Consider the following 24,500-nt stretch of genomic DNA (forward strand, 5'->3'; position numbering starts at 1 on the left):
GGATATTGATTTCAGAGGGGTTTCCTGATCCTTTGATTGTAGGAATGAGTGGTATATATGTGCTAATAAATTAGGACAAACGTAGGAAATTTAGGAAAAAAATTGGACATATCGGCAGTAATAACATGCTGATTGTGATGTCATGAAGATGACTTGAATTTCCACCATTAAGAGAACAGCATTGCTGGTCATTTATATTAAGTAAATTGGATATTCATTCTTCTTGATTGTGATGTCATGAAGATGACTTGAATTTCAACCAATCAGAGATCAGCATGTTTCAGGTCACCCAGATAGAACAGTCCATGAAACATGAGTCACGGCCACTGTGAGGTCATAATGCTGATTAGAATTTCCACCAGTCAGAAAACAGAATTGCCCAGAAGAACCACCCAGGAGGTATGAGTCATCGCCACTGTGAGGTCATAATGCTGACCAATCACAGAGCAGCCATGCCCAGATTTTCCACCAATCACAGAGCAGGCACCCCCAGATTTTCCACCAATCAGAGATAAGCAGTGGGTATAAATAGCAGCCACACCCAGATTTTCCACCAATCAGAGATCAGCAGTGGGTATAAATAGCTGCTGCCGCCTGCCCGGCTTAGCCTTGCACTGGTTGGGTCTCTCTCTTTTTCTCTCTCTTGGTATCTCCCGGTATCTATCCCTCCCCTCTCTCTCTCTTTGACCCAACGGCCCTCTTAAGGGCTACCCCAAATGTGTAAAAGATAGAACCAATATTTGTGTTGTTTGTCCGTTTTATGAGCCTGTGATTAACCCCTTCCCACTCTTTGCTATATATATATATATATATATATATATATATATATATATATATATATATATTATTATGTGCAGGTGGGCCTTAAAGGGATTTTCCAGGACAAACATTTTGATGGCTTATCCCCTGGTTAGCTCATTAATATCAGATTTGTGGTGGTCCGGCACACGGCACCTCCACTAATCAGCTGTTTGCAGCTTCGGCCGAGGTCAGATGTAAACAGTGTTGAGGAGCTGAAAAATCACTGATCTGTTCACTCTGTAGTGGCCGCTCCCTGGTGCTGCAGATCAGCTCCTATTACATGAATATTAGCTGATCTGCAGGACCCACAGTACAGTGAATGGAGCTGTGATGTTCAATCTTCACACTATTTACACTTGAGCGCTGCAATCAGCTGATGGGTAGAGCCGGTGCCGCGTGTCGGAGCCCCACCGATCTGATATTGATAACCCATCCCCAGGATAAATCATCATTATTATACTACTCATACATGAAGAAAGCGAGGTGGCACACCGATTTAATAAAATCTTCTTTTATTCCATTTCCATTAAAAATACAGGGAAGCGGCGCCTTTTGCGGACGACGGCCGTTTCGCGTGTCTATCACGCTTCTACGGGTCGAGGCATATGGTCATGGGGGTGTGCAGGGGTTAAAATACTCCCGACCCCACACCCTGCACCAAACAGCCATACAAAATGTTACAACAAAAAATACATTAAAAACAACCACCCAGGAGGTATGAGTCATCGCCACTGTGAGGTCATAATGCTGACCAATCACAGAGCAGCCACACCCAGTTTTTCCACCAATCAGAGCAGCCATACCCAGATTTTCCACCAATCAGAGATCAGCAGTGGGTATAAATAGCCGCTGCCGCCTGCCCGGCTTAGCCTTGCACTGGTTGGGTCTCTCTTTTTTCCCTCTCTTGGTATCTCCCGGTATCTCTCCCTTCCCTCTCTCTTCTCTCCCTCCCCTCTCTCTTCTCTCTCTCTCTTTGACCCAATGGCCCTCTTAAGGGCTACCCCAAATGTGTAAAAGATAGAACCAATATTTGTGTTGTTTGTCCGTTTTATGGATGGAGCGAGACATGATGTCCCAGATGTGTCCCGGATTCAGGTCTGGGGAACGGGCGGGCCAGTCCATAGCTTCAATGCCTTCATCTTGCAGGAACTGCTGACACACTCCAGCCACATGAGGTCTGGCATTGTCCGGCATTAGGAGGAACCCAGGGCCAACTGCACCAGCATATGGTCTCACAAGGGGTCTGAGGATCTCATCTCGGTACCTAATGGCAGTCAGGCTACCTCTGCCGAGCACAAGGAGGGCTGTGCGGCCATCCAAAGAAATGCCACAGAACACCAGGATTGGCAAAGTCGCCAGTCTGAGGATCTCATCTCGGTACCTAATGGCAGTCAGGCTACCTCTGCCGAGCACAAGGAGGGCTGTGCGGCCATCCAAAGAAATGCCACAGAACACCAGGATTGGCAAAGTCGCCACTGGCGCCCTGTGCTCTTCACAGATGAAAGCAGGTTCACACTGAGCACATGTAACAGACGTGACAGAGTCTGGAGACGCCGTGGAGAGCGATCTGCTGCCTGCAACATCCCTCAGCATGACCGGTTTGGTAGTGGGTCAGTAATGGTGTGGGGTGGCATTTGTTTGGAGGGCCGCACAGTTCCCTTTATTTTTTGAGCAGTGCATATACATATATAAAATGTTCCTCCCCCACCATGTGACATACTGCATACCTCATAGGGACAGCAGTCAGGAAGCACCAGTAGTACCAGCAGCTCCCACAGTACAATGCAAATGTAGCATTCTCAGCGTGTACTGACCAATGCTGTCCACCAGGTGGCATCAGCAGGAAATTACAGGGATGAGACAAGCACTGCATGACAGCCCCGCCCCAATCTGCCCTATACCAGACACGCCCCCTACCAACGCCCCACCCCCGCTGCCATGACAACCGAATTGTTTAATGGCAGAATGAGACCTTATATGAGCAAAGAAGTAGCGGCCGGAGAGCGGGGTCCGCACAGGTGAGCGCCCCCATAACACAGTGTATGTACTGCACGTCAGCTCTATGGCAGACTGTCACCTGTGCTGGATCCAGTACGTGTTACACTTATATCTGTACAGAGACACAGAGGACGCAGCGGGGCCCTGTTGCTATATATTTGTGTGTGTGTATATATACAGTATATATATATGTGTGTGTATATACAGTATATATATATATATATATATATATATATATATATATATGTGTGTGTCTATATACAATATATATATGTGTGTGTGTCTATATACAGTATATACTGTATATGTGTGTGTGTATATACAGTATATATGTGTGTGTGTCTATATACAGTATATATGTGTGTGTGTCTATATACAGTATATATATATATGTGTGTGTGTGTATATATACACAATATATATATGTGTTGTGTATATATACAATATATATATATATATATATATATGTGTGTGTGTATATATATATATATATATATATATGTGTGTGTATATATACAGTATATATATGTGTGTGTATATACAGTACAGAAAAAAGTTTGGACACACCTTCTCATTTAAAGATTTTTCTGGATTTTCATGACTTTGAAAATTGTACATTCACACTGAAAGCATCAAAACTATGAATTAACACATGTGGAATTATATACTTAACAAAAAAAGTGTGAAACAACTGAAAATATGTCTTATATTCTAGGTTCTTCAGAGTAGCCACCTTTTGGTTTGATGACTGCTTTGCACACTCTTGGCATTCTCTTGATGAGCTTCAAGAGGTAGTCACCGGAAATGGTCTTCCAACAATCTTGAAGGAGTTCCCAGAGATGCTTAGCACTTGTTGGCCCTTTTACCTTCACTCTGCGGTCCAGCTCACCCCAAACCATCTCGATTGGGTTCAGGTCTGGTGACTGTGGAGGCCAGGTCATCTGGCATAGCACCCCATGACTCTTCCTCTTAGTCCAATAGCCCTTACACAGCCTGGAGGTGTGTTTGGGGTCATTGTCCTGTTGAAAAATAAATGATGGTCCAACTAAACGCAAACCGGATGGAATAGCATGCCGCTGCAAGATGCTGTGGTAGCCATGCTGGATCAGTATGCCTTCAATTTTGAATAAATCCCCAACTGTGTCACCAGCAAAGCACCCCCACACCATCACACCTCCTCCTCCATGCTTCACAGTGGGAACCAGGCATGTAGAGTCCATCCGTTCACCTTTTCTGGGTCACACAAAGACACGGTGGTTGGAACCAAAGATCTCAAATTTGGACTCATCAGACCAAAGCACAGATTTCAACTGGTCTAATGTCCATTCCTTGTGTTCTTTAGCCCAAACAAGTCTCTTCTGCTTATTGCCTGTCCTTAGCAGTGGTTTCCTAGCAGCTATTTTACCATGAAGGCCTGCTGCACAAAGTCTCCTCTTAACAGTTGTTGTAGAGATGTGTCTGCTGCTAGAACTCTGTGTGTGTCATGGGTGTGTCGCCACGAAGATCGTCGCGACTACACAGCCTGACTTCTCGCAGCTGAGTTTTTGGTGCTTTGTTTTTTGTTGTTGTGAGGGAGTTAATTCTCTCTCTCTGTGCTTGACGAGGCTCAGCCTCGCCCAGCTGCAGTTAATGCTGCAGTATTGGGATTCCTTCAAATACCTGCTGGTCTGTTAGGGAAGTTGTCGGTGAAAGCATTTCTTGCAGACCTTCAGAGTGGATCGTTGTTTGGTGGAGTTCAGAGGAGTATGCGGTGTGGTTTGTTCCCTTCCTCCCTTTATCATTTATCTCCTAACCTGTTGTTGTTCCCTCTGTAATTGTGGTGTTAGTTTTTGTATGCAAGGTGGTTTTTGGTTTTCCCCTTGTACTGTCTCGTTTGTCTAGTACTGTGTTTTGGGCATTTTCTATCCTGTTTCCCATTGTTGTGATCGGGGTCCTTCTCAGGACTAGATTACTTAGGTTCAGGGATATTCAGAAGTTTATGGTTACGCTGGCGGCCTGGACCTCTGTACCATTAACACTACCTCCAGGTTGAGGGATTAGTCAGGGCCCCCGTCTAGGGTCAGCTCAGGCCCCTGACCCCCCTGTACGCTCTGACAGCGTGACAGTGTGGCATTGACCTGGTCTCTAATCTGAGCTGCTGTTAACCTGCGATTTCTGAGGCTGGTGACTCGGATAAACTTATCCTCAGAAGCAGAGTTGACTCTTGGTCTTCCTTTCCTGGGGCAGTCCTCGTGAGCCAGTTTCTTTGTAGCGCTTGATGGTTTTTGCAACTGCACTTGGGGACACTTTCAAAGTTTGCCCAATCTTTCGCACTGACTGACCTTCATTTCTTAAAGTAATGATGGCCACTCGTTTTTCTTTACTTAGCTGCTTTTTTCTTGCCATAATACAAATTCTAACAGTCTATTCAGTAGGACTATCAGCTGTGTATCCACCAGACTTCTGCACAACACAACTGATGGTCCCAACCCCTTTTATAAGGCAAGAAATCCCACTTATTAAACCTGACAGGGCACACCTGTGAAGTGAAAACCATTTCCGGTGACTACCTCTTGAAGCTCATCAAGAGAATGCCAAGAGTGTGCAAAGCAGTCATCAAAGCAAAAGGTGGCTACTTTGAAGAACCTAGAATATAAGACATATTTTCAGTTGTTTCACACTTTTTTGATAAGTATATAATTCCACATGTGTTAATTCATAGTTTTGATGCCTTCAGTGTGAATGTACAATTTTCATAGTCATGAAAATACAGAAAAATCTTTAAATGAGAAGGGGTGTCCAAACTTTTGGTCTGTACTGTATATATATATACATACATACACACGCTGCATATATACGTATAGTGGAAAAGATAAAAGAAAACTTACAAATAAAAAACTAATTTTTTTTGCGAATATTACCAATTCCCGTGGTCTAATAACTGCTGCAGGAGCTCGATAGGTGGCTGTGCTCCATATTTTTCTAATGCCGGCATGTTCATATCATCCACAAATATGACGCATTTCTTCCCCATCTGAGGTCGTACACGCCTTTCCGTCTTTTGTCCAGTCTGTCCATGATGATATTCTAGAATAAGATGCAAACTATGTGTCGGAAGATTCAATAGGTTGACCACTACTGCGGTGTCTCATTTTCAGGTAGAAAACATCACATGACCGCTGCAGCCAAATCAGCGGCTATTGATTGGCTTCAGAATTGATGTTTCATTCGACCTAGAAGAACTAGTCTTCTAGCTCTCTTTTCTGGCTCAGAAAGAAAGTCACCACTGCAGGCGATCATCTGACACTGGTTGGCTTCATTGACATCTCCTGGTCGAAAAGGAAGTGAAGAGACCGATGGGGACACAGGCGGCAGCGTGGAGAAGCGACAGGGTATTTTTTTTGTTTTAAGACACACATGGGTCCATCAACCCATTTAAATGTATGTCTGACCATCTAATACACAGATCTTCAGGGTCTGCGAGAGAGACCTCTGTTGTTTGTGGGTCTCCTCTCTGGCTAATAGCAGAGGGTCCTAAGTGGCGTATCCCCCCCAATGACATCTATATATCGTAATGAAGCAACCTCTTTCATTTGTCAGAAGGCAGGGTGATAAAAAGAAGACAAACCTGAATCTGATTGGCACTGGTGCGAGCAGAAAAGTTGATGAAGAAGGGAAAGAATTTTTTTTTGTCCAGATTGTTCATCAGTTTGTCTTTGACGTAAATAGATTTCTCTGTCCCCGTCAGTCCCACAAATAAGAGTGGTCTGCTAAAAAAGGAAAGTAGTTTGTAGGACAACCATAAAATCAAACATTTTACAGTGTTGAGAATAAAACTACTAATTTAGGCCCGAATTCAGACGTCCGATAAACACCATCCATGTACGGACCAAGATCTCCGGACCCAAACTCGCCAGCCTCATGGATGTCTATGAGGCTGTCAATTTCAGGTCAGGGGTCCCGCGGCCCGTCCGTCCATCGTGATATGTGTTTCCCGTCCTTAAGTAACTAGCAAACTATTTTCATTTATACAAACTGTATTTAGTACAGACATAAAACAGACAGGTGTGAATGGCGGCCAGTTTTCTGTGTATAGACCAATAGGGTTTCCTAATTCGACTCCACTATCCGAATGGTTTTCCCATACAATAAGTAATTGTGATGGCAAAATGGATAATTGTCAACAAGGTTTCCTAATAAGAGTCATTTTGTTACTCTTACTTGGTGTTTTTGATGCACATATCCATGAGGAAGGTGTATCTGACAGTATCCATAGTTGGCACAATGATATCTTGGATTTTGGTGCTTTTGTCCCACGTGGCTGTGCCTTTAATAAACTCATTCCAGTGAACCCAGCGCCCTCGGCCTTTTAACTTCAAAGAAAAAAAAAGTAGTTACAACTTTGATAAACCATATTCGGACACATTTGATGTAAGGATAAGAGAGCACTGACACATTACATAAGTTTGACATTTAGGTCCTGTTCACACTGCGTTTATGCAGCATGTCTATTACTTTGCCAGAGGATCTGACGGAATCCACTTAGGTCATTGGACTCCATGTCTCCTTCTGAATTCAGTTTTTCGGGGATTCAATCAGAACCTCTGGCAGAGTCATAGATATACGGCATAAACACAGTGTGAACATGTCCTAAGAGACCTAAGATAATAACCCAAAGGCCAAAGTTATAAGTTGCTGAGCATTAGGCTTGATTTCCATGAAGAAATCCCTTTACCTCGTACATGTAGTCATAGACCAGGCCTTTATCGTCCAAAGGACATTCCCATTTCCCCACGGAGGACAGGAAAGGGCTCTGATCGATCTTTCCTGTGACAATTTCTTTGAAAAAAAACATCAAACTTCACTCGGCTGTCGGTGTCACAACAGCCGCCAATGGACCAAACCAGGGAGAAAGCAAAACTGGCCTAAAAGAGAAGAAAAGGGATACAATATACAGCGGGCGAAATAAGTATTGAACACGTCACCAATTTTCTAAGTAAATATATTTCTAAAGGTGCTATTGACATGCAATTCTCAGCAGACGTCAGGAACCTGCCTCTAACAATCGCGGATGACGTGGTCGAGCTTCAAAGGAGACCGTGATTTTTGCTATATGCAGCAATGGTGTAGCATTGCTGTATATAGCACAAGCGATCAGACGATCGCAGCTTTAAGTTCCCTAAGGGGGCTAATAAATACAGAGAAAAGTTACAAAAAATGTTTTAAAAAGTATGAAAAAAAACAAAAAAAAAACCCATAAAACTTGAAATGGGTTTTTTCCCCCAGTAAAAACAGAGAAAATACGTTTTACAAAAAATACACATATGTGGTATCGCCGCATTCAGAAAAGTCCAATCTATCAAAATATAAAAATAATTAACCCGATCAGTAAACGGCGTAACGAGAAAAAAAATCAAGAACGACAAAATTATGTTTTTCTGGTTGATGCAGTATCACAAAAAATGCTGTAAGAAGCGATAAAAATGTAATATCTATCGCAATATGGTATCAACAAAAACATTGTCTCGTACCACAAAAAATAAGCTCTCAAACAGCTCCATCGACTAAAAAATGAAAACGTCACGGGTCTCGGAAAATGGTGACACAACCCAAAAAAATGTTTTTTCCCAAACCTCTAATTTTTTTTTTTCACTACCAATCTAATAAAAAAACTGGACATGTTTGGTATCGGTGTAATCGTACTGAGGAGTGAATCATATTGCTAAGTAATTTTACCACACAATGTACACCGTAAAAACAATTCCCAAAAAATAATGTCAGAATTGTGATATTTTCACAATTTCTCTCCACTTGGAATTATTTCCCCGTTTTCCAGGAGCATAGGAAAGCACTGTCTATACCTGCAGATGGATCAGCCACACTGTGTATGGGATCGGCAGATCTTCCACTTACCAGGATCCAGATACGAATGTTCTTATTATTCGGATCCTCTCTCACCACATCAAAAATCAGCATCTCCAATAATGGTGTGAGTGATATTACCACATTGCCATTGCTGGTTGTCACCAGATCCTATGAGGAAAGACATTAGGACACTGAGGGTAAATCTAGACTACAAACTTGCGCAATGCTCCTACAATTGAGAGGACACATGGCGCCCACCTTGCACTGCTTTCGGAGGAATCGAAGGGAAGGTTGGACGAGCCACTTAAAGAGTTCCTCTAGAAGAGCGAGGTGGTCCTTAGTCTTCAGTGCATCGGGAAGGGTGCTGAGCCAGGACCTCACCAGGGGCGCCCAGCCCAGTTGTTGGGGTTCCAGATAAATCATACCGCAGCGGCTAACAGTGGCGGGCTGGAGAGAGAGATATACTAAGTAGGGTTGCCCTAAGACACAAGCCCATCCAGTTATCTAATTATCTCGCTGGGTGGATGAAAAACAGTCTACAAAGTCGTTTCCAAGTGTCCTGACGTTTCCATCATCCATAGATTACATAGACATCCATTTATTTGAGTAGAAGCTATGTAACATTACATTTTCCCTACATTCAGTGCTGGTGTCAGGAACTGGATCCTCACCATTTAGATGATTGTTGTAGTAGCACCAGAATGAAAGGGACTGACAATCCCTTTAATTATAGCGACTAAAGTGAATGTAGAGATGACTGTCAGTAGCGTAACTAGAGTCCGATGGGCCCCCATTGCAACATTTGGACCCCCTGCATGTTGGTCAGATGTATGGGCCCTTATAGTGTTCTAAATCCTATAAGGACATACGTGTTGCACCTCCTACCCCATTATGTAGTAATATCCCCCATAATGGGCTCCTTCCTGGTATATATGTCCCCTGTTCTGGCCCCATCCTGGTATATATATCCCCCATCCTAGTGTACATGTCCCTTATCCTGGGCCCCACCTTGATATATATATCCCCCATCCTGGTATATATGTCCCTTATCCTGGGCCCCACCTTGATACATATATCCCCCATCCTGGTATATTTTTCCCCCATTCTGGTATATATATCCCCCATCCTAGTATATATATCCCCCATCCTGGTATATATATCCCCCATCCTAGTATATATATTCCCCATCCTGGTATATATATATATCCCCATCCTAGTATATATATCCCCCATCCTGGTATATGTCCCCCATTCTGCCGTTGTACTTTAATGCATAGGAAAAAAATAAATGATTCTGCTCTCTTTTCCTCCGCTCCCCCGCTGTGCGCCATCCTCTTCTGAAGCCAGCATCTGACTTCAGAGTGCAAGCTTCGGGAGCATATGATGTCACTGTCATGCACCCTCAGTCACGTGCACGCCGACATCAGCTGCTGGCTTCTGATTAGCCGGCAGCGTGCATTGTCGTGCACAGACCCAACAGGTCTCTGCGCCTCAATACACTTCGTCTGAATGTGCGTTCGGGGGTGCACATGCAGTTGAAGTTTGCGCTGATGTCGGCGGGCCCCTCACCTGCACAGGCCCAGTCGCGACCTCTGCAACCGCGATCATTACACCCCTGATGACTGTGTATGTAGGACTTCCAAATCGGTGAATGGAAGAGTTGCTCGTGCTGCCAAACTCTCCTTTCACAGCGGCACAAGATGGGGCCTCATATTCGAGAAAAGTTAGGGTGGGTGCCAGAGGAGAGACCCTCATCTATCAGACAATTATGGCCATTTTGTGGATATGCTTTAAAAGATGAGAATACCTCTAAAAGTCAACCCTATAACTAAATCTGATTAGTTAGCATTAGATCCCCCGATGTACAAGTATATGGGAACTCCTCTCTTATAGGATGAGTGAAAACCTACCGACGCCTGGGAAAGGTCCATTGTTTCAAAAATCAGACTCATCTGAGGTGACATCTGAATGATCTCCCCACTCATCAAGCAACGCTAAAAATAACAGGACATATTTAAAACAATATTAAATGTTGAACAAATGAATAATAACTTAATCCACGGAGTCTGATCAGTAACCTCATAAAGGATCATTGTAAGCTTTAGTGGAGAAAGTACAATCATTATGTGCACAAATTAATATCTGAAAAAAGTGCAAAAATCTAGTAGCTGATTTATAATTGGAAGATGATCCTGCAATGAATATCTTTTAAAGCGTCTCTCTCCACATACAATACATAAGTCCTCTACTAAAGGCTTATTTCCATCTTCATGAATGGATATTGTCGGATAGTGTTAGGAAATACAAACAGTTTTTGCAATTTACTGCTAATTAAAGATATATAAAGATGCCATAAAATCTAATGTTTTCTATTCTCCATCATGGCTGTAGATATACATGGAGGATAACTTTTTGTATCACTTTTTGTTATGCTACATGGTGATGAAAACAGAAAAGGATATAAATAAAAAAAAAAAAGTTTTCACAAAGTAAAATAGAGAGTTACCTTTTTATTATCATCTAGGACGGTGTTCATACTTTCTATCCCTAGCGTATCAATAGGTCCATCAAAGATAACCCATTTTCTTTCCGGGGTCTCAGATAACGCAAACTCCCGGAAAGTATTAGCGACTATCCCATCGGTCCACTGCAAATGAAGAGAGGCATCAATAAAATTGCTCTTCCCATAAAATCCAATACAATCCCACAATTGAAAGGATTATTAAAGGGAATGCCTGGGATTATGATATTGATGATGCACATGTATTGACTACACGTGGCCCCTATTGAAGTGAACGTGGCGGCACCGGGAGAGACCGCAAGTAAGTGATTTGCATATACGCGGTCACATGCCAACTAGAAGTGCATGACCTCACTCAAAGCAAGTGTATTGAGTGAGGCCAGACACAGTCTATTCAGAATGTGGCTGGAAGTATGCAAATTTATGCTAATTTCTGGCATAAATAATACAATTTGTTGCTTCCATGTCTGATGGGGAAAATAAAACAGTTTCCAATTTTTGTGCAAACAGGGGGTAAGCAATAATAAAATGATTGCCCGGCAATGTATGGCTGGGATCTATGTCTCTGAAGGAACCCCATCTACCATGTCCATAAGCCATAAAAGGGGAGATTTTCCCATTTTCAGCAAAGATATTAGTATTATAAACAATAATTCCAATCATAGACGAACCTCATGTGACACTGGATCAAACTGCCCGAACAGCTGCCCCATGGTGATGGCTTTAGGGTTCACTGTCCGGTAAATCACTTTTTCTTCTTCGCACCCTCGCTCATTCATAAGAGACAGCGTATCAGCGAGGACGTGGAGGACCTTCGTTTTTCCAGAGAACGGCTCTCCAACCAACATAAAACTGCACGGGATAAACAAAACGCAGCATGGTCCATTGTATAAAATGGAAACCGCGAAGAATAAATCCCCCGTCCCATGGACTTCTGTAGTTCCAGCTTACCCGTGTCTGACAATCATCATCTCATACGTCTGGATCATGTCCTCCAGGAAGACCTTCTCGGGCTGGATGTTGTGTCCAGCACAGCTCTCCTGTGCGCATTCAAGGAAATCCTGAGCAAAAGGAAGGTAAAATATTCCATCAGTCTGTTTACAGTGGATCCAATTAGAGGTGGGAGAATACATTTTCAGGACCCAGATCAGTATTCTGTGGCCGCTGGACGGGACCCCTGAGAGCCGCCTCTTAGCTGCCGGCATCCCCGGCTCCTCTTCTGATTATATGGCCTGGTGTACATCATGCTGCAACCATAACTTCATGCCAGGCCGGCTAATCTGAAGAAGAGCCGGGGGGCAGGAAGAAATAAGGTGGCTCTCAGGGGTCTCATTCAGTGCCCACTACTGACCTGATGTCACACACAGTGTAGGAAAGACAAAGTGCGACACAAAGGGATGAGGGGAAGGGAGCCCCGACACTAGGGAAAGGGGGAAATGGAGACCTCCTAGGCTGATCTGCAATCACCCTGTCTCCCCTACCGACTCTATATTGGTTCCTCACCAATTGCCGTACAGGAACCTATCCCTGTATTTCCTTAGCGTTTGGCCCTGGATAGGGAAGGGGGGGGGGTGAGCACTAGTCGATCCCCACTGACAACTAAAGACAGCAAGGGGAGACAGACACGGGGGAAGTAGCTTAGCTTGAGTCGACTTCAGAGAGATGGCACACACATCCTCTTAGCACCAGAGAGGAAGTAAGAACTGTACTTGCTCCAAGCCTTCACAAGGGGTCATGTGAATATCACTGGCACCTCTGTGTAGCAACCAGGAAGTATTTAAACACCCAGGCCTGATTGTCAATTAGAGCAGGAGGGAGGTAGCCGCTGGGTCCTACAGTGAGACCGCTAAGAAGATGTCTGTAATGCCAAACGAAGGGATCTCCTGCAACCAACTGCAGGGCGACTGTCACATCTGACGCACCCATGACACCTGGCCATTGGATCAGTCTCCTGCAAATTGATTCATTCATCTAAAAAAAAATGTCTCCATAATCTACAACTAAACTAGCGATAAATCACTCACAGATGTTTCAACCATTTTTTTTCTACATCAGATCATCTTGCATTGGAGGTATAAGTGAGCCCCCTTACCGCTGGTGCCCCTGTGCAGCTGCCCAGGTTGCACTAATGGGACCGGACGATGAGTGACAAGGTCATGTAACCCAATTCCAAAGCAGTGGATCAGGATCGGGTGATTTCAATGGGATTGGTCTACCATCTACTGTGTATGGGGGCCTCATGACAGATTATGTTGGGGGACATAAAAATCGGCCGGTTGGAATTTAATCACCCGATCCTTACTTTCTGACCGTGAAATTAGCAGCTGCCATAAGATTCTGGCAGCGACTCTGTCATAGAGAAAACAGGAGCGAGCATTCCTGAATATGGGGGAGCCGGGAAAGACGGAAGGAAGGAAGGAAGGGAGACACAGATCCATTACTAGTGGGTTGGCGGAGCCCCACAGGGATAGTTCACCTCAGATTTATAAAAAAGTGACGACCGGCCCCTCCAACTTAAGCTCCTCCTACTCCCATGTTCTCCAGTCCGTACACAAGCTAAGGAAGAGCAGACAACACCAGCAGAACAGTACAACCCATTCTGAAAAATTCAGAAATGTGAGAAAACAGGTTATGCAAATAACAGCAAAAAAACACACAGTCCTAGGTACAACTCACTGGACCTGACAACTGCGATGAGCTGGCGATGCTGGAAAAGAGCCCTAGTGCGCCAACCCCAGACCAGATGACCGCCATCAGGAAAGGGTCGCGCCGCATCTAGAAACAAAAAAATACTTCTGCCATGGGAGGGTGCTGTGTCTCCCTTCCTTCCTTCGCTGAAAAGGATTTTACAGGTAAGTTCTTACCAAAATCCGTCTTTCAGCAGCAGAAGGGAAGGAAGGGAGACACAGATCCATTACTAGTGGGACGTCCCAAAGCAGTCCAAAATTCTAGGGTGGGAAATAGTGGCAGAATCTCCAACACCCCAACAACTTAGGTAAGTGCGCAACCAGCGCCGAATAAAAAATAAAATAAAATAAAGAGGTAACTTAAACCACCGCCGCCTGCAGGACCCTGCGTCCCAAGGCCGCATCGGCGGAAGCACTCACGTCCACTTTATAAAATTTAGTAAAGGTGTGAACGGAGCGCCAGGTAGCCGCCCGGCAGAGCTGCGCTGCCGAGGTCCCCTGACGAAAAGCCCATGATGAACCAACAGCCCTCGTGGAATGAGCTCGAACTTTAACCGGACAAGGCTCGCCCTTGAGCCGGTACGCTTCCAGGATAGCCGAACGTATCCACCGAGCTATAGTGTCCTTGGAAGCACGCTGACCACGTCGACGACCAGCAGGAATCACAAAAAGAGAGTCCAATTTCCGAAAACCTTGCATGATTGTAAGATAGAACTTCAATGCCCGCACCAAATCCAACGAGTGCAAGGCCCACTCCTTTGGACTCTTCGGCTTCAGACAGAGAGAAGGTAACACGATGTCCTGATTGACGTGGAAATGCGACACCACTTTAGGTAAAAAATCTCCACGGGTACGAAGCACCACACGATCCGGAAGAAATTCCAGAAAAGGTGGCGAGCAAGACAGTGCCGCCAACTCCGAAACCCTTCTCAAAGAGGTGACCGCTACCAGGAAGGCCACCTTCCAAGAAAGCAAGTAAAGCGTAGCTGAATCCATACGCTCAAAAGGCTCATGCTGAAGAGCTTCCAGGAATAGATTAAGCCGCCAAGGAGCCACAACCGCCTCCCGAGGCGGAAACTGACGAGCAACCCCATGAAAAAAAGAACGCACGTCCCTACGTGAAGCAATAGCCCTTCGAAAAAGCGCGGATAGTGCAGATACCTGACCTCGTAAGGTACCAACTGCTAGACCCTTGGCCAAACCATATTGCAGAAAAGCCAAGAAGTTGGGGATGGAAAAAACCCTCGGGTTCCTTGACGATCCAGAACACCAAGAATAAAAAGACTCCCAAGTTCTGTGATAAATCCTAGTCGTGGCTGGACCTCTGGCAGAAATAACCTCGGACGAAAAACCACGACGGTTCAAGATCTCGGTCTCAAGTGCCACGCCGTCAAACAAAGTGACTTCAGGTCCGGATGACGAATGGGCTCTTGGATTAACAGGTCCGGGCGAAGAGGCAGTGGAAACGGAGGCGCCGCCAGAAGAGACACCAGCGTCGAACACCACGTCCTCCGTGGCCAATCCGGCGCTACCAAAATTGCTGATACTCTTTCCAGTTTGATCCGCCAAATCACCAAAGGAAGTAAGGATACTGGCGGAAACACATAGATCAGCTCGAACTGGTCCCACGGGGCCACTAGAGCATCTACCGCCACAGCCTCCGGGTCCCTGTACCTGGACATGAATGTCGGAACCCTGGCGTTCAGCCTGGATGCCATCAAATCCACCTGAGGAGTCCCCCACCGGGAGCACAGCAGTGCAAACACTTCCGGATGAAGACTCCATTCTCCGGGATCCACCTGCTTGCGACTGAGGAAGTCCGCCGAGATATTCAGCACACCTGGGATATGAATCGCGGAGATGGCTGGAACCCTGGACTCGGCCCAAACCAGGATCCGAGAGACCTCCATCATGAGTCTGGAACTCCTCGTCCCGCCCTGATGGTTGATATACGCGACAGCCGTCGCATTGTCCGACTGAATCCGGACCGGCAGACCGCTCAAAAGGACCGTCCAATGTCGGAGGCAGAGAAAAATTGCTCTCAACTCATGTTGATCGGTAGAGACGACTCCTCTGACGACCAGACCCCCTGAACCCAGAGGTCGTTCCAAACCCCCCCCCAGCCAGTCAGGCTGGCATCGGTGGAAATCACCGACCACCTTGGGAGAAGAAAGGATTTCCCCAGGGATAGAGTTTCCGGACGTAACCACCATCCAAGAGACTCTCGCACCCTGCGGGAGATAAAGACCGAGCGATCCAGTGAAGTCGGCGATCGATCCCAACTGGTCAGAATAAGATTTTGGAGATCCCGGGAATGAAATTGTGCAAACGGTACGGCTTCCATTGTCGCCACCATCAGACCCAGAAGGCGCATGCATTCCCGAAGGGACATTGCCATCGCCGACCTCATAGCCTGGACATGGCGACGAAGGTTCGTTTGTTTGTCCGGAGGCAGGGACACCACTGCCCGTACTGTGTCGAAATGCATCCCCAAGAACAGGATTGACTGCGTCGGTTTTAATGACGACTTCTTCCAATTGACCAGCCACCCGAAGTCCTCCAGGTGCTGGAGGGAGAGATCGCGAGCAGTCATCGCCTCCTCCGCTGTGGGCGACACAATCAACAGGTCGTCCAGGTTGGGTAGAATCATAACTCCTTGTTTTCGAAGAAGCGCCATGAGTGGCGCCAGAATCTTTGTAAAAACCCTGGGTGCCGAGGCCAACCCGAATGGTAGGGCCACAAACTGGTAATGGGCCTGACCTATGGCGAAACGCAGGAAACGCTGGTGAGCTCTGCCGATAGGGACATGCAAATAGGTGTCGCGGATGTCGATCGACACCAAGAAATCGTACTGCGACAGGGCCGCTACGACAGAGCGGAGAGACTCCATGCGGAATTTCCGGGTCCGGACATGCAGATTCAAATCTTTGAGATCCAGAATGGGGCGAAACTTGTCCTCCTTTTTGGTGACCACAAAAAGGTTGGAGTAAAACCCCCTTCCCCGGTCCTCTGGCGGAACCGGGACCACCACACCCTGCTGCAGAAGAGTGTCTACCTCCCGCAGCAGTGCTGCAGCCAGCTTGGGCTCGGACGGGGTGCGTGACTGACGAAACCTGTCCGGGGGACGAGAGTGAAACTCTATGAAATAGCCTGCCAACATAACTCGCGTCACCCAGGCGTCCGAAATGTGGGACGCCCAAATCGACCCGAATTGTAGCAGACGACCTACCACCCGAGAGCCCTCGAGCGGAATCCTGGCGTCAGTCCGCCTTAGCGGGCTTCTTGTCAACCTCCCGTTTGTCCTGACGGAAATGTTGCTTCCAGGAAATACGGGATTTCTGGGTGGACTTCTTACCGGAAGCCGAGGGACGACCCGATCCCCAAGAAGGCTGACCGAACCGCCCCCTGGTCCGAAAGGACCGACGACCACCACTGGCACTTGACCTGCCAGACGTGGAAGCCGCCGCCTTCCGCTGAGGCAAGGCAGCATCCTTAGCCTTGGCCTTAGCAATCAGCTCCGTGAGGTCCGAACCAAAAAGATGACCGCCTTTGTACGCTAGACTAAGCAAACCTTGTTTGGATACTGCGTCTCCAGTCCACTGTTTATGCCACAGTGCTCTCCTGACTGTGACGGCCGAAGATTGAGACCTGGACAGAATGGAAGTAGTATCCAGTACTGCGTCCCTGCCATAATGTGTCGCCTCTTCCAACAGCTGGAAAAGCCTTTCCACTTCCGACAGCGGAGTTCCATCCTGCCATGCCGTCCGCAGCTGGTCCAACCACCGCAGAGAAGCCTCACCGGCCCACATGGCCCCCAAGACTACACGGAATCCATGACCCGCGGCCTCGTAGATGGACTTCGCCGCTAACTTCGTTCTTCTGTCCAGAGGCTCCTGAAGACTGGCCTTCCCTTTAACAGGAAGCAAGGAAGATTTGCTAAGCTGAGACAGAGGAAGGTCCACTTCAGGGGAGGGAACCCAATTAGCGATCGTCTCCGTGGCGCAGGGATACAAGGCATAAAAAAAACGCATCCCCTGGAAGCATTTATCCGGACACCGGCGTTCTTTCTCCACTGCCTCGTTAAGTTCATCATGCGCCGGTAATGTTGAACGAGCCCGACGCGACTCCTGATACAGCCGGGCCGACTTGCCAGGCTTTGTCAGCTCTTCAGACAGCTGTAACGCTTCCCGCATGGCTCCAATAAGAGCATCCACGCGGCCCGAAAGCGAAGCAGGACGACTCTGCCGATCCTCATCCTCAGAATCGGAGATTTCACCAACCGAGCTTGTTGGTGAATCTGGAGCCTCCGATGCACCGCACGGAGGAGACAGCGCCACCCTCTGGCGCTTCTTGCCTCGTGGTGTCGGTTGCGACTTAGCTGACACCCAATGACCCAGGAGGTTAGAAAGACTGTCAATGGAGCGGGTGAGAGCCTCCACTTTAACATCACTAAGGGTCGAACTTGACGCCGTCGAAGACCTGGGTGTATCAGAAATGCGAGACCGATCCTGAAACGGATCGGGAGAGAGGTCCGCGCCCCCTGGTCCCTGATCCGTCATGCCTCCCACATCAGATGCCAGCATGTTAGAATGAGTATGGTAACCTAGGGTGTGCGAAAATAGCTAACACAGCCTGCTTCCACAAAAAAAAAATTCCCCCCTTTTTTTTTTTTTTTAACTTTTAAGGCACTGAAGGGTTAAAACTCTCCTCTAGAGAGAGTTACCCCAGCCCTGCAGAGCAAAAGTTAACCTAACAAACTGGGGAGAAGCGCCCTCTGAAACAGAAGTGTGCACCCCCAGAAAGAGTTAACAGCCCTGTTGAGCAGACCCCTTCAGAAGGGGTTAATGCTGCTGACACGCTAAATACCTCACTGCCTTAAGAGGTCAGAGAAGTGAGAGTGTCCAGAAAAGCGGTAGCGGCAAATAGCACCTTGCCTGCCTTAGCAGGTCAGCCAAGGTGCTCTGCAATGGAAAGAACAAAAAGGGAGCCTCTGCCTACAGGCAGAAACGACTCACCAGTGCCGCGGTGACTGCTCCTTCTGAGCTGTGAGGGCGGTGAACGGGGAGCAGAGAGCCGGAGGTGCACGTGGAGGGAAGCCGGAAGGAGGGAGAGGGGCGGAGAGCTCAGCGCGCGCTAAGCCAGGAGCTTCCTGTCAGAACTACAATGACAGGAAGCCGAACGACGCGAAGCCCGGCCCCCCGAGCTCACTCACAGAGCCCGCGCTCAGAGAGAAAGCGCGCGCTCTCCTGAAGGCTTCCTGCCTAAAAGTGACGGCAGGAAGCCAAGATAATAAAGCCACGCCCCCCGTTCCAACGGAGCCGTGCTCCTCCGTCCCTGCTCCCCAGCCCCCAGGGTCAGAGAATGCAGCGGTGATCCTCATACACCGTCTGCAAATACAGAAAAGCAGAAAATCACCACATGAAATAACGGCGGCGGCCGCACTCATACACAGAGCACTTACCCCGCTGTGCGCCACAGGGACCCCCAGGGATGTGTGGTGCTGTGACCCCACAGGCGGTGTACGTCTCTGCCAGGAAGCGCCCTATGTACCCCGGGGCCGGCAGGTTACTGCGGGGACCTCCTTAAGGGGTACGCAGGTCTGGCAGGGGAGGGCAGGGGTCCCGGCAGCGCCGAGACCCCCTGAGACCTCTAGACCACGGGGGGTCCAGGTCTCCTTTGGTAAAAATAAAAAATCTTCTGAGGAGCTGCAAAGGCAGCGACTATCCTCTGCGACCTCAAATTTCAGACTGGAGAACATGGGAGTAGGAGGAGCTTAAGTTGGAGGGGCCGGTCGTCACTTTTTATAAATCTGAGGTGATCTATCCCTGTGGGGCTCCGCCAACCCACTAGTAATGGATCTGTGTCTCCCTTCCTTCCCTTCTGCTGCTGAAAGATAACTATCATCCAAATGATAGCTGGCCAGCTATATAGGAGCTATCACTTGCCATTAATATGCAATTTTATTACCTGGTGTAAATGCCGCTGTTCTCCTGAATCCGGTGCGGTTTTTCTTTTGCTCCTGCGCCTCTCCATTCCTGAGATATAGCCTCTTTATAGAAATCTAGTTCATAATTTTTAATAGCCAAGTGGGCGTGGTCATCAAGTCCTCTCTGTGGGAGTCTTCAGGAAGGCCTTGCCCAGTTGGCTTAAAGGGCTAGAGGAGAGTGACAGATGTCAGGAACGGAGAGGAGCAGGAAGAAAAGAAAAACAATGCCGGAGTCAGGAGAACAGCGGCATTTACATATTTATGGCGAGGGACAAGTCCTCTTTAAGTCTTGGAAAACCCCTTTAAGACACTATTATATTTTAATACCTTATAGTCGGCTTCCGGAAGTTGAATGCCAGGGAACAGGTCACTGGTAATCCCATTGAACAGAGGAATATCATGAGACAAAAATTTGGGTTCGTTTACATCCTTAATTGACGGCAAGAGCTAAATAGAATGAAAAAGGATTAAATGATAAAATAATTCATATACAATATGACATGAAACAATATTAAAAGTGAAGAACCCCATTACAAAGGAGCAGTCAGCTCTTGTGGTATGTCTGTATTAGTAAAGAATAGTATTCTCCAAAAAATAAGTATGAAACCTCTTTTCCTAAAACTCTACATTGTATCGTCCCTCTGTTATACCTCCTGGAAATGTATGTGTAAATGACATATAATGTATATATAATCTATATAGGGGACAACCCTATACAATCTGACTGTGCCCAAACAGTGGTGACATTGTCAGACTGTGTAGGGTACTCGTTATTGACAGATTTCAATTAATTCCTACATTTCCAGGAATGATAAAAGAGGAACGGAACGCTGCTGAGTTGCAGTAAATTATGCTGCAGAATTGTTTCTCCATAGGGAATAGATGTGGCCTCTGTGTTGCACTGTTAATTGCCGGCTGCAGAATGAGTTAAGTGAGATACTGTCAGTGAACTCGTTTTTGCTGGCTGACGGGGAGTTTGTAAATGTTTTATCTGTCTTTTTCTGAGCTCCTCTCAGTTTATTTATGACCACAGACCTTATCAAAATTGAATGTGCAGGGAATCAAAAAGCCGGTGAAAGCCAAGCGATGCAAAATTTTTAATAAAAAACAATTGTTAAGATGATTTTTAGCCTAAAATACATGCGTTTAAGTTAAAAATCAAACTGTCCCATAAGATGAACAAGCTACGTGTTTAACAACTATAGTTTTGACACTTTTGCACAGATGAGATCTAACAAGCCAGGAACAGTAATGTGCAGACATTATTTGCAAGTCTCTGTCTGCTATTATAAAATCAGACAGCTGTAATTTTTGTGATCCAAATGCTTCTCGGTAAGATGGTAATGCTATCCTATACGAGATGTAAAGCGACCAACAGTTCAGAACTTACAAGAATCTCTTCATTTTCATGGGGGAATTTCAGCTTCAGATTGCCAGCAGCGGTCAGCACAGCCTTTACTGCACGCATCCCATAATCATAATGGAACTGGGACGAGAGCGGCTCCGAGCACAGCCGGGAAGTCATTACCATCTTCACCGAGAGAGGTTTAGCGTGCAGAAAAGCGTAAGAATAAAGGCCGATCTCCGCAATCAGAGCATAGTTGGGGACCATCATTGCTACAGTCCGGAAAAGAACCAGAAATGCGCAAACCAGATGGGTCAGTCAACAAATTAAACTAAATTACTGTAAACTAGGCAGAGAGCCGGGGAACCCATTCTGTCCATTTACACTATCCTCCACCCCAGACCTAAAAGTGATGTGTCTATTCCACATCAGAGGAAAGTCAGTCAAAGTGTGGTTAAAGGGGTATTCCCATCTCCAAGATCCAGTCCCAATATGTAATAGGGGTAATAATAATAATGTTTGCAAATATCTCCAATTAGAAATGTAGTATAGTTCTTCTGATTAGCTATGTTGCTTACCCCCATGTGCAGGACATTGCAGTAGCTTAGGTTTCCATGGTTACGACCACTCATAGTAACAGTTAGTTACTTGCTAGTGGTCGTAACCATGGATACCTAAGCTACTGCTATGTCCTGCACATGGGGTAAGCGACATAGCTAATCAGAAGAACTATACTACATTTCCAATTGGAGGTATTTGCTATTAATATTATTATTACACCTATTACATATTGGGATAGAATCTTGGAGATGGGAATACTCCTTTAACACTTTCCAAATCTCTCTCCACACCTCTACTGTGTCCATTTTGGAAAATAGGAGAATGGGACATCAATATTAAGGAGCTTGCAGAAATGAGGGCATCAGGTGTGGTGATTATACATAGGAAATGTGCAATCTCATATAGGTTTGGGGGAGAATAATCCCTTTGATGAAATCTTATGTTTCTTTTGTAAACCTAGCATTTACTTGAAAGTTTGTGAACCCCTCAAAAATTTCTGTATTACTGCATAAATTTGACTTAAAGCTACATCAGTCTGTGAGGTCACAAAGTAACTCAAGGTAACCGCTAAGCAACTAAAGGCCTCTCCTCACATTAGCTAATGTAATTGTTCATGAGTCCACCATCAGAAAGACAATGAACAACAATGGCGAGCATGGCAGGATTGCAAGGAGAAAGGCAATGCGATTTAAAATGTCACTGCTAAAACTCACCTGGGCACATCAATAGCTAACTGGAATAATGCTTTGTGGAAGGATGAGGCCAAGATAGAGATTTTAAGTGAGAAGCTATATGTTTGCAGAAAGAAAATACTGCATTACAGCATAAGAACCTCCTATCATCTATGAAACACAAAGATGGTAATCGTAACCTGCTTTGGGCCTGTTTTGCTGCACTTGGCCAAGGACGGCTGCCATCATTGATGGAACAATGAATTCTAAAATCTATCAGCAAATGCTAAAGGAAAATATCAGGATATCAGTTCATGTACTGAATCTCAAGAAAACGTGGGTCATGCAGCAAGACAATGGCCCAAAGACACAAGTCGCTCTACAAAAGAATGGTTGAATAAACATAAAGCTTTGGAATGGCCGAGTCATAGTCCTGAGCTTAATCCTATAGAAATGTTGTGGAAGGACCCGATGCAAGGCACTGGGACTCTTTACCTTGAGGTTATCCGGCAGCTCAGAACGTCCCGCGTAGCCAGGATTCATGGTAATGGCTAAGAAGCAATTTGGGTTAAGCTTCAGCTCTGTTCCTTCGAAGTTGAACATGTCCATCTTCGTCTGGATGGCTCTCTGGATGCGGAGAATCTGTTGGGCCACCACGGACAACACCTCCAGCTCAATATGGTTAAACTCATCAAAACACACCCATGTTCCCGATGATGCCAGCCCTTTGAAAAACTAAAAAAAAGTATATACAGTACAGACCAAAAGTTTGGACACACCTTCTCATTTAAAGATTTTCTGCATTTACATGACTATGAAAATTGTACATTCACACTGAAGGCATCAAATTATTAATTAACACATGTGGAATTATATACTTAACAAAAAAGTGTGAAACAACTGAAAATATGTCTTATATTCTAGGTTCTTCAAAGTAGCCACCTTTTGCTTTGATGACTGCTTTGCACACTCTTGGCATTCTCTTGATGAGCTTCAAGAGGTAGTCACCGGAAATGGTCTTCCAACAATCTTGAAGGAGTTCCCAGAGATGCTTAGCACTTGTTGGCCCTTTTGCCTTCACTCTGCGGTTCAGCTCAACCCAAACCATCTCTATTGGGTTCAGGTCTGGTGACTGCAGTGCAGGTCATCTGGCGTAGCCCCCCATCACTCTCCCTCTTGGTCAAATAGCCCTTACACAGCCTGGAGGTGTGTTTGGGGTCATTGTCCCGTTGAAAAATAAATAGCATGCTGCTGCAAGATGCTGTGGTAGCCATGCTGGTTCAGTATGCCTTCAATTTTGAATAAATCCCAAACAGTGTCACCAGCAAAGCACCCCCACACCATCACACCTCCTCCTCCATGCTTCACGGTGGGAACCAGGCATGTAGAGTCCATCCGTTCACTTTTTCTGCGTCGCACAAAGACACGGTGGCTGGAACCAAAGATCTCAAATTTGGACTCATCAGACCAAAGCACAATTTTCCACTGGTCTAATGTCCATTCCTTGTGTTCTTTAGCCCAAACAACTCTCTTCTGCTTGTTTCCTAGCAGCTATTTTACCATGAAGGCCTGCTGCACAAAGTCGCCTCTTAACAGTCGTTTAAGAGATGTGTCTGCTGCTAGAACTCTGTGTGGCATTGACCTGGTCTCTAATCTGAGCTGCTGTTAACCTGCGATTTCTGAGGCTGGTGACTCGGATAAACTTATCCTCAGAAGCAGAGGTGACTCTTGGTCTTCCTTTCTTGGGGCTGTCCTCATGTGAGCCAGTTTCTTAGTAGCGCTTGATGGTTTTTGCAACTGCACTTGGGGACACTTTCAAAGTTTTCCCAATTTTTCGCACTGACTGACCTTCATTTCTTAAAGTAATGATGGCCACTCGTTTTTCTTTACTTAGCTGCTTATTTCTTGCCATAATACAAATTCTAACAGTCTATTCAATAGGACTATCAGCTGTGTATCCACCATACTTCTGCACAACGCAACTGATGGTCCCAACACCATTTATAAGGCAAGAAATCCCACTTATTAAACCTGACAGGGCACACCTGTGAAGTGAAAACCATTTCCGGTGACTACCTCTTGAAGC

General features: G+C 46.1%; 1 pseudogene; it reads right to left on the bottom strand.

Moving 5' to 3' along the window:
- Nucleotides 1-5,604: 5,604 nt before the first annotated feature.
- LOC141222227 (dynein axonemal heavy chain 12-like) overlaps nt 5,605-24,500 on the bottom strand; it is a 165,573-nt pseudogene continuing 146,677 nt past the window's right edge.

This window comes from Phyllobates terribilis, unplaced genomic scaffold, assembly GCF_046119375.1.
Source record: "Phyllobates terribilis strain yellow unplaced genomic scaffold, ASM4611937v1 Scaffold_345__1_contigs__length_2012815, whole genome shotgun sequence".
Taxonomy (NCBI): Eukaryota; Metazoa; Chordata; class Amphibia; order Anura; family Dendrobatidae; genus Phyllobates; species Phyllobates terribilis.